Source organism: Mus caroli, chromosome 10 (assembly GCF_900094665.2).
Source record: "Mus caroli chromosome 10, CAROLI_EIJ_v1.1, whole genome shotgun sequence".
Taxonomy (NCBI): domain Eukaryota; kingdom Metazoa; phylum Chordata; class Mammalia; order Rodentia; family Muridae; genus Mus; species Mus caroli.
The window spans coordinates 23,320,517-23,329,110 of record NC_034579.1 but is presented as its reverse complement, the minus strand read 5'-3'; the positions used below and the strand labels follow the sequence as shown (position 1 = coordinate 23,329,110).

Sequence of the window (8,594 nt, the reverse complement as noted above, 5' to 3'; positions counted from 1 at the left end):
AAAAAAAAAAGATGGAGAACGGTGGCTGCTAAAAGGCAACAGTGTATTGAGAGGTTTTTGGTTACCAAGCCTTCCCTTAAACCTTCAGTGTTTCCCATCAGCTGTCTGCTGTGATCTTGAAGGATTCTAAAACTCCTGGACTTGTGGGTAATTCTGAAGTTCAACTGGCCCCTGGAATTGTGGGTAACAAGGCCACTGCTGTAGTGCTGCTCCATAAAGCTTGAGATTAAATATGTCTACTTTACATTGAAATCAAACCCAATGTCAGCTTCTGTTTGAGTCTGACCTTTTATATTTATGTTCTATTTTATTTCCTCAAATATTACTTGTCCTGGAAGTATTCTCCCTTCTGTCACTAGAAGACTAAAAAATATATATATATTTGGATTAAACAATGTATTGATACAAATCAGTATTCTTTGAAATCACTTCAAATAATAATTTGAAATCAACAATGTTCCTTAGCAGCTCTAGAGTTCTTATTTTAGAATTGTTTTTTAATTTGTTGACACAAACAAAAAGTGTATGTGTGTGTGCTCGTGTGTGTGTGTGTGTGTGTGTGTTCTTACCACTGGGAAAAATGGGATTTGGGGTGGTTTGTCTGTAGTTCTCTACAAACCGTGTGCATCATTGATGGCATCTGCCACCTAAAAGTCACCCTTCCCTTAGCATTGATTTCAACGTGTCATTTCACATTTTTCAAAGAAAGGAATGCAGAAATATGGAGGAAGTTGCCTGAGTAAATTTCATAACATGGCTTCCCTTAGAAGTAAGAATAAGTTACATTTTATTTTTAAAGTTGGCTACTTTAGAGATAAAGTGAGGGGACCTGAAACATGCATAAAGACAGCATTTAGGTCAGAGGGCTACTTCAGCCAAACAAAGTATGTCAACAGAGAGTGGAGGATCATGTGATACTATAATCAAAGGGATTAATTATGGCTACAAATGCAAATGGAAATGACTTTTCATGAATGAAATCAAAGAAGTTACTGTTGATCAGATTATCAAAAATCTTGCATAGAAAATCCAGCCAATACTGCCACTACTGGAGGCCTGAGGTATTTAAAGCTACCTCCTGAGGGGTACATCCAGGTTCACTGTGGATAAAGACAGGAAGGATAGCATGACCCCTGTGATGTCTGGACCTATAGAATGTAGTGAAATGTTTACTTTAGAACAAAAGGAAACAAGACATTGGGTCTCCATGGGAGTACAGGCCACTGTCTGCTTTAAACAGGGTTTCAGAATTGCAGGCTTAGCCATCCAACAGTAATGGCTCCTCTTGACAAGGAATATGTGTCTGTCTTTGAGCCCTTGAGTGCACCTGAGTCTGTCCAAGAATCACTATGATGATGATTGTCAGGGGCATGACAACCCAGGCAGGCACTCCTGGGAGCTGGAGGTGATATCTAGGCATTGTAGTATTGCATTCAGGTAGTAAATGTGATCATTTTAGGAGCAAGTTCACAAGTGATCAAATGGCAAGAGCCACATCCTGTGTAACTCTGACATAGCCTTTTTAGCTTTTTAATGTGTTGTTATGATAACCTTCCTTGATGAAGAGTCATAAAACCTAAGTTTGAATCAACAACAACAACAACAACAACAACAACAACAACAAAGCAAGAAAAGAGTCCTATCCCTGCTTTCATTGCAGCCAGTTTAAAATAAAAACAAACATAACACCTTCCAAGACCAACAGCCACATCCATAGCAATTTCCTAACTTATCTGCCTTGCTTTGGGCTGAGGAGGAACAGTTGTGTTTTGGTCATTAATAGAAAAGGGAACAGTGCCTAAAAAACCTATTATGAATTCTTCTGGGAAAACATATTACAAATAATTGGAAACAAACCTGAGTTTATATACTTGGCAGCAAATGTATAAGAGAGAAGGCAATTCTGCCTTGGCCCCTGGATGATTGATTAAATCTTTTATTCTCCCTACCTTTCATTCACACTGTGTTTATCAAGAGGAAAGAGAAAAGAAATGTTGTGTAACAATGTCTTCTTTAGATGAATTACTTACCAAAAAAAAAAAAAAATGATCAATGACCTCCAATCAGCAGCTTATTCATTTTTTCTCAAATTTTAATGTCTCAGACATATTTGTAATTCTGCTCATGTCCTTGTAGAAAATAAGGTCCCAAGTTTCAGCCTATTCTGCCCCCTCACATCCCCCCCATAGCTAAGCAACAACATGCACTGTTTCTGAGCTGCTTTGAGGGCACGGCCCAGCAGCTTCCTGTGGTCAATTATTAGCTGGATGCTAGAAAAAGAACAAGAACACTGTGTACTTGGGAAATCTGCAGAAAACTTCGTCTTCTGCTTGTGTGGGAGGCAACGTCCCTATGAGCACTCTATTCCTTTGAAAGGACCCAAGATCTGCTAGAGCTCTACAGATGTTTGACTGTAGCCAGCCAAGAGTCTACAAACTTAGTAAATAAATTATCAGGATCTACACTGTACAGAGTAAGAGGAGGAACTACAATTTGGAATACCAGCAACAGCAACTGGCAATAGTTGTTGACATCCATTCTATGAAGCACACTAAATGATAATCCAACCTCTTTGTGAGACATTTCCTTTAAATTTCATTTATTTGGAATATGTAGCCCTCTGTGCACATCACAGTGATGAGCCACACATACAGCAGTGACCCCAGCCACCTTCCAAGGGTGAAGCCAGATCTGTGGGGGGTCCCTTGTTACATCACCACCTTTTTTTGTTTGATCTTTCTCCTCTTACAAGTTCCTGCCCAGATGTTAGTAATTCTGTAGCCTCTTCTTCCTGAAGCTTTTGCGTTGGTACTCGGTCATATCCTCTGATCTCAGTTCTTGAAACCATCATGTCAAAGGGATGAGAACACAGACCATCTCCAGGGCAACAGCTTCAACACAGACATAGATGTCTTGAACTTGGAACTTTTCTGTTATTTTCTCCCTTAATTGCTTTTGTAGAAGTCACATATGAATAAGAAAAGAAGACCCAAGAATATGATCTGGTGGGGTTCATGTACAGTCTTCCTTTTACACTCATGTACTTTAATACCTCATAGTGGTAGGGCAGAATCTCCATGGTGAGTGGAAACTTTCTTGCTATCCCTCCTGTCTCAGGCAGGACAGCTTGGCAATAGATAATTGGCATAAATGGGAAGCATAAATGATCATATAAATGAGATACATAGTAATTTCATGATTTTTTCTTACTCAATAATAACATAATAATTCCCCTTTGAGCAATACACTATTCTAATAACTTCACATGAATTTCTTTTAATTCACAAAATAGAAGATTAAGTTAATCTTATTGCTTGCTTTATACAAAAAAAAAACAGACATAGATGATTCAAATAATCATCAGATTAATAAGTAGCAAAAACATCATGGAACACATAAATTGGTGGGATTTTAAAAACAAAACTCATTGAACATGTGCATACAACTAGAAAGAGCCTTACTGCACAGAGAATCCCATGTTAGGGTCTGATTCACAAACCCACTAAAATAAAGTACTCAACCGTTCTGGGAATACAAATTTTGTTTTCAAAAAAAAAAAAGTTTTATGAAAAGTTTTCTTACGCAATGAAAAATATGAAACATAAGGAATAAAATTAGTATTTTCTTATTCAAAGATAGTTGGGTCCATGTACAGAGATATGGAATGTGTGACTACACTTAAAAGCATAGAAACTTAACAAATCATGGATAGTTTTTCTCTTATAATGAGAATGTAGGCAGGACAAGTGTTGTATTTCACTCTTCCTGGGGAGATGCAAATATGTATCTACTAACTCCACATAGGAAAGCAAAACCAAAACAATGCAAAGAAACTACCAAAGCACAGCTTGGTGAAACAATGAGTTTTATAGGGGTTACTTAGAGGAAAACAGGTGGAGGGCTACTCAAAGTAGAAATGGCTCAAACACATCTACAAAAGTCTATCTAAGAACAGGTGATACCTCATGCAAACTGGAAATCTCGAGGATACTGGGTAGCCTGAAGGTGCTCAACAGGGTGGAAGGGTGTTCTTTCCAAGCAACTCAGTTGGTTTGAGTCTCTTCAGGCACCTGAGCTACTCTCTGCTCCTTGCAGGTAATGTGGCTCATCTCTACTTATTATTCCATGCTACTCCACTGTTCTGAGCATCTCTGTACTTCAGATTGTCTGAGAGTGTCTTTCTGCAGATTGTATAACTATGCATGCTTCTAGGATTGAATCTGACCAGTTTCAGAGACTTCCTGAAGTTAACTGAATTGTTTACTTCCAGAGTTTAATGAGCTTCCCTGCAGGCTGGAATGTTTTACATCCTCTTAGAGCAGTGGTTCTCAACCTTCTGAATACTGGAACTTTTTGATACAGTTACTCGTGTTGTGGTGACGACAAACTATAAAATTATTTTGGTTGCTCTTTTTTAGCTGTAATTTTGTACTGTTATGAATCATACTGTAAGCATCTGATAAGTAGGTCATCTAATATGCAACCCCTGTGTATGGGTCAGCCAACCTCAAAGGGGGTTGTTACTCAGACTGACTTAGAGCATCCCTTTGTTTCACCTCTTTTAACATGCCTTCCTTCAAGATGAAGGGCTTATCTAGAGGAAATTGCTAAACAACAGTTAGATTAAATAATAAATAAGATACAGAAAGTACTACACAAAGTTTATAATGTGAAAATAGTATAAGAGGAGAAAAGTGGTCAAACCAGGGATGAGCAAAAACGTCAGGGTGCAATGGTGAATCCTAGTTTGCAGACACACAATACCAGAGTCATCAGTAGAGTGAGCCAAAGGAGCATGCTCTGATTTGTAGAGCCATATCCCAACTTGTCTCTAAATATCAGTATCTTTTTATATTATGATTTAGTCTCTTATGTCTTGCTATTTTAGAGGGATCTTTTTGTGTGTCTACAATGGCAGACTCTAAATTAGTTGAGTCTATCAGTGGTCATCACAAAATGCTACATCAAAACAACATATTAATATAAATTTTAATTTGCACGCTTTTGAGGTCCAAACATACTTTCTGAGGAGGCTTTGAGTCAGAGAACAAGGCTGAGGGAGACTGGTTTTCTCCTTTAGACACACATGCAGGCTTTATTCCAACAGAATGACACAGAATCTGGCTCACTATCTGCACCGCCTGCTCCAAGATTTTAATTTTAAACAACTGTGCCCACACAGGGACTGAAAACAAAACAGAAAAATGATGCATTGGACTTCCTTTGTGCTGTTATATGGCTTTTAAGGGTATGAATTGTTCTGTGCTAGCAATGTAGGTCACGGAACACTCCCTGTATTCAGGACTTCCTCTAATTTACATCTTCATATTTTAGAAAACCATATTAATTTCACAGCTGTTTGAGTATGAACATTTTTTAATCTCCCTATAGCTCAAAGTTTTAGTACTTTAACCCTGTAGAGCTTTCAAAAAGTGTCAATTGCTTTGCATACCACTGTTCTCACTTAATAAAATACTTACATAACAAAACTTTCCTCACAAATTTTGTTTATGCTAAAATTAATAAAAAATTGAAAAAACTTGAAATTAATACAAAAGGTAGAATTGGTATAATTACTGGATAATAATGATTCCTTCATCTACTCCAAGAAATAGTTATGGTTCCAATTTTCTCAAAATCTTGCTTCTATATACTACAAGAGTCTGTATTGTGTTAGATGGACTACCGAGTATGGAACTTTCCCATGACTTGGTGATCTTCCTTAGTCTATTCTGCCTTAAGCCTGTCCCCTTTCAGGAAATCTGTTCTCAGTCTTCTCCAGTGATGTCTGAGTAAGACAGGAGCATAATAATAATTTCATACATAAAACTGGAGGGGCAAGTCCTATTATGGGAATCAAGAACCATAGAAAGAATCTGAAGTATCATGGGTGAGGCACAAAAAGGGAATGGAAATAATACATTGTCTTAGTCACACTTGATGGAAGCACGTCTTATGACAAAACGGGGAACAGATGCATGCAAGAGACTCATCAGCAGTAGCTTTCTGCCACTATAAGTCTTCCCGTTGTATCTACATGACCAGATGTTATTTATTGAAGGGATGCTTATTGAACCAGTGATTTGTTTGATAGTGTAATAGGCTGATAAGTGAGTCAGAATAGAAATAGGAAGCGCCTCAGCTATAATTGGACATAATTGCCTAAAATCCAGTGTTTTTATTCCTTTTCACATTCGTATTGGTAATTTCATTTATTTACATTTAAAATGTTATCCAACTTACCAGTTTCCCCTCCACAACACCCCTACCCTTTTCCCCAGCCTGGGCCATTGAACCTCCACAGGACCAAGGGCCTCCCCTCCCATTTATGCCAGATAAAGCAATCTTCTGCTATATGTCTAGCTGGAGCCATTTGCTTCCCCATGTGTACTCTGTGGTTGGTCGTTTAGTCCCTGGGAATGTTGGGGGGTCTAGTTGGTTGATATTGTTCTTCCTATGAGGTTGCAAACCCCTTCAACTCCTACAGTCCTTGCCCTAACTCCTCCACTGGGGTCCCTGTGTTGTCTGATATGATGTTTGGCTGTGTGCATCAGCATCTATATTGATCAAGTTCTGGCAGAGCCTCTGGGGAGATAGCTATACCAGACTCCTGTCAGCAAGCTCTTCTTGGAATCAGCAATAGTGCTTCTATTCTTTAAGAAAGAGTAATATCGCTCAAGAAGCATTAGAAGAATTAAGGTGGCATCCATCAGTACACACTGATCACGCTGTCTGACATCTACTAACTGAGTAACAATAACCAATACCGTGCCCACATGTAAGTTCCTACTGAAATGCATAAGGGAGTGGAATAGATGCTTAGTGATTCTATTTTCTTAAGCTATCTCTAGTTGGGTCACACCCAAATCAAAATTTGGAGCAATGCAAATATCTGAGGAGAGTGAGAGAGCTTCCTGCTGGTATTTTCCCTTATGGATTGCTCTGGAGCTGCTCCCTTTGGATTCCTTCCTGGCTGTGAAGATCACGTGATGACTGCATCCCTGTATAGTATTGGCTTGACAGCACAAAGATTTAGCAATGACATTTGCATTTGATAAAATATAAATGAGAAGCTCTCCAAAGAGACTGAGAAAACCTATTTTGACAAGTCTTTTTTTATCCATGCAAATATTACAGAACTGTGTAAAGAAAAACACAATGGTCAATAAAATATTTTCTCCTTAGGTTATTGTTTTATTACTTTAAAAGTACTGAGAATACAGTATGTAAAAGAAACTTGTATATCTCAGACCTTTCAGAGTTAGAAATCAAAGGAAATGGTGTGGTGCACATTAACTAATTATTTTACTACTTTTGAACATTTCTGGCACTTAGTGGTCAGCATCCTTCTTATGCATCAAGACCAGTAGGAGTCATATGCTCTTTTATTTAATTATGATGGATTACAGGTTACCTATCAGGGCATGTTTAGATGAAAGTTAATAAAGCACACGTTTAACAGAGGACTTAGAAATAAAGCTTTACTGGATTGCTTTGAGTTGTTGAAACCAAGAAGACCACAAGACAGACTCTGAAAACCAGAAAAATCTCAGCCTCGAGACTTTCAAAAAACTAAAACCCCGAAGGCAGCTGAGACTTTAAGTCTGCCCATGGGCTATCTTAAAATTTAGGATTTCTGTGTGCTCTTTAGTTCTATGGAACATAGAAGTCACTGCCCCATGAAATATATTTTTGTATGGAGAGAAAATAACAGAGTCTCATTTTAGTCTATTTCAAAATGAGAGGCAAAGAATATTTCTTTAAGCAGCTGATGATAAATCATGTAAACCTTTAGACCCAGGATTTTGATTTTCACTAGGTGAATAGAGAAGTAAGAATAAGAGATGATTATGACAAATATCCCCTGCAGATATCTAGTTTTCTTATTATGTTTCAACTTATTAATGATAATCTATTCAACAGTGAAGAATTTGTTTAAATTCCTATGGCAGGCAAAGCTTTCATCCAGGAAAGACAAATGCTCCAATTGTCACTCAAAAGAACAAGAGAAAAACAATATCAGTTTTAGGGCAATTGAAACAAAGTATATGTTCAGAATAAAATACCTGGTATGGGACAGCAAAGAAGTGTTGTGAGGAAGCTGAAGCATGTAGTTGTCTATGGTGTAGTCATATGTGATAAACAGTTCACTAGGCTAACATCTTTCTGCAGTTTGGGAATAGGGTGTGTGTGAAGAAATCAGGTCCACACAGTCTTTGGCATGCCATCTTTAAAGTATCACTCTCTAATCAACTCTGAAATCATCAACCAGGCAGGAGTATTTATCCCTGTTGGGCTTCTGAATGAATGAAGTGGCATGGTTATCAAAAGTTCTCTAGATTAAGTGAGTATGCTATATGCTATAAAGGAAATATTTCTAATTCTGCTTAAAAGAAGTATTAAGACTCAAGGAGGAACATATGCAATTTTATAAGCAGATCTTAATATTTTTCTCAACAGAAAATTGCTCCTTTGTGATGACACATTTAATAATTTCTCAACTCACTAGAGGGCACAGGGAAAGCATCCTAATTAACAAAATCAGAAATGAAAAAGGAGACATAACAACAGATCCTGAAGACATCCAAAACACC

The 8,594-nt window shown here is 37.7% G+C and overlaps 1 protein-coding gene and 1 long non-coding RNA gene across 4 annotated transcripts in view; one reads left to right on the top strand and one right to left on the bottom strand.

Annotated features, from left to right (window-relative positions):
* Positions 1 to 135, bottom strand: part of LOC110302842 — a 7,845-nt gene extending 7,710 nt beyond the window's left edge. Inside the window, exon 1 of the long non-coding RNA XR_002378862.1 lies at positions 66 to 135. This is a non-coding gene — a long non-coding RNA (uncharacterized LOC110302842). The remainder of the gene's footprint in view (positions 1 to 65) is intronic.
* Lama2 (laminin subunit alpha 2) overlaps positions 1 to 8,594 on the top strand; it is a 601,578-nt gene that overhangs the window by 214,377 nt on the left and 378,607 nt on the right. The window lies entirely within an intron of this gene.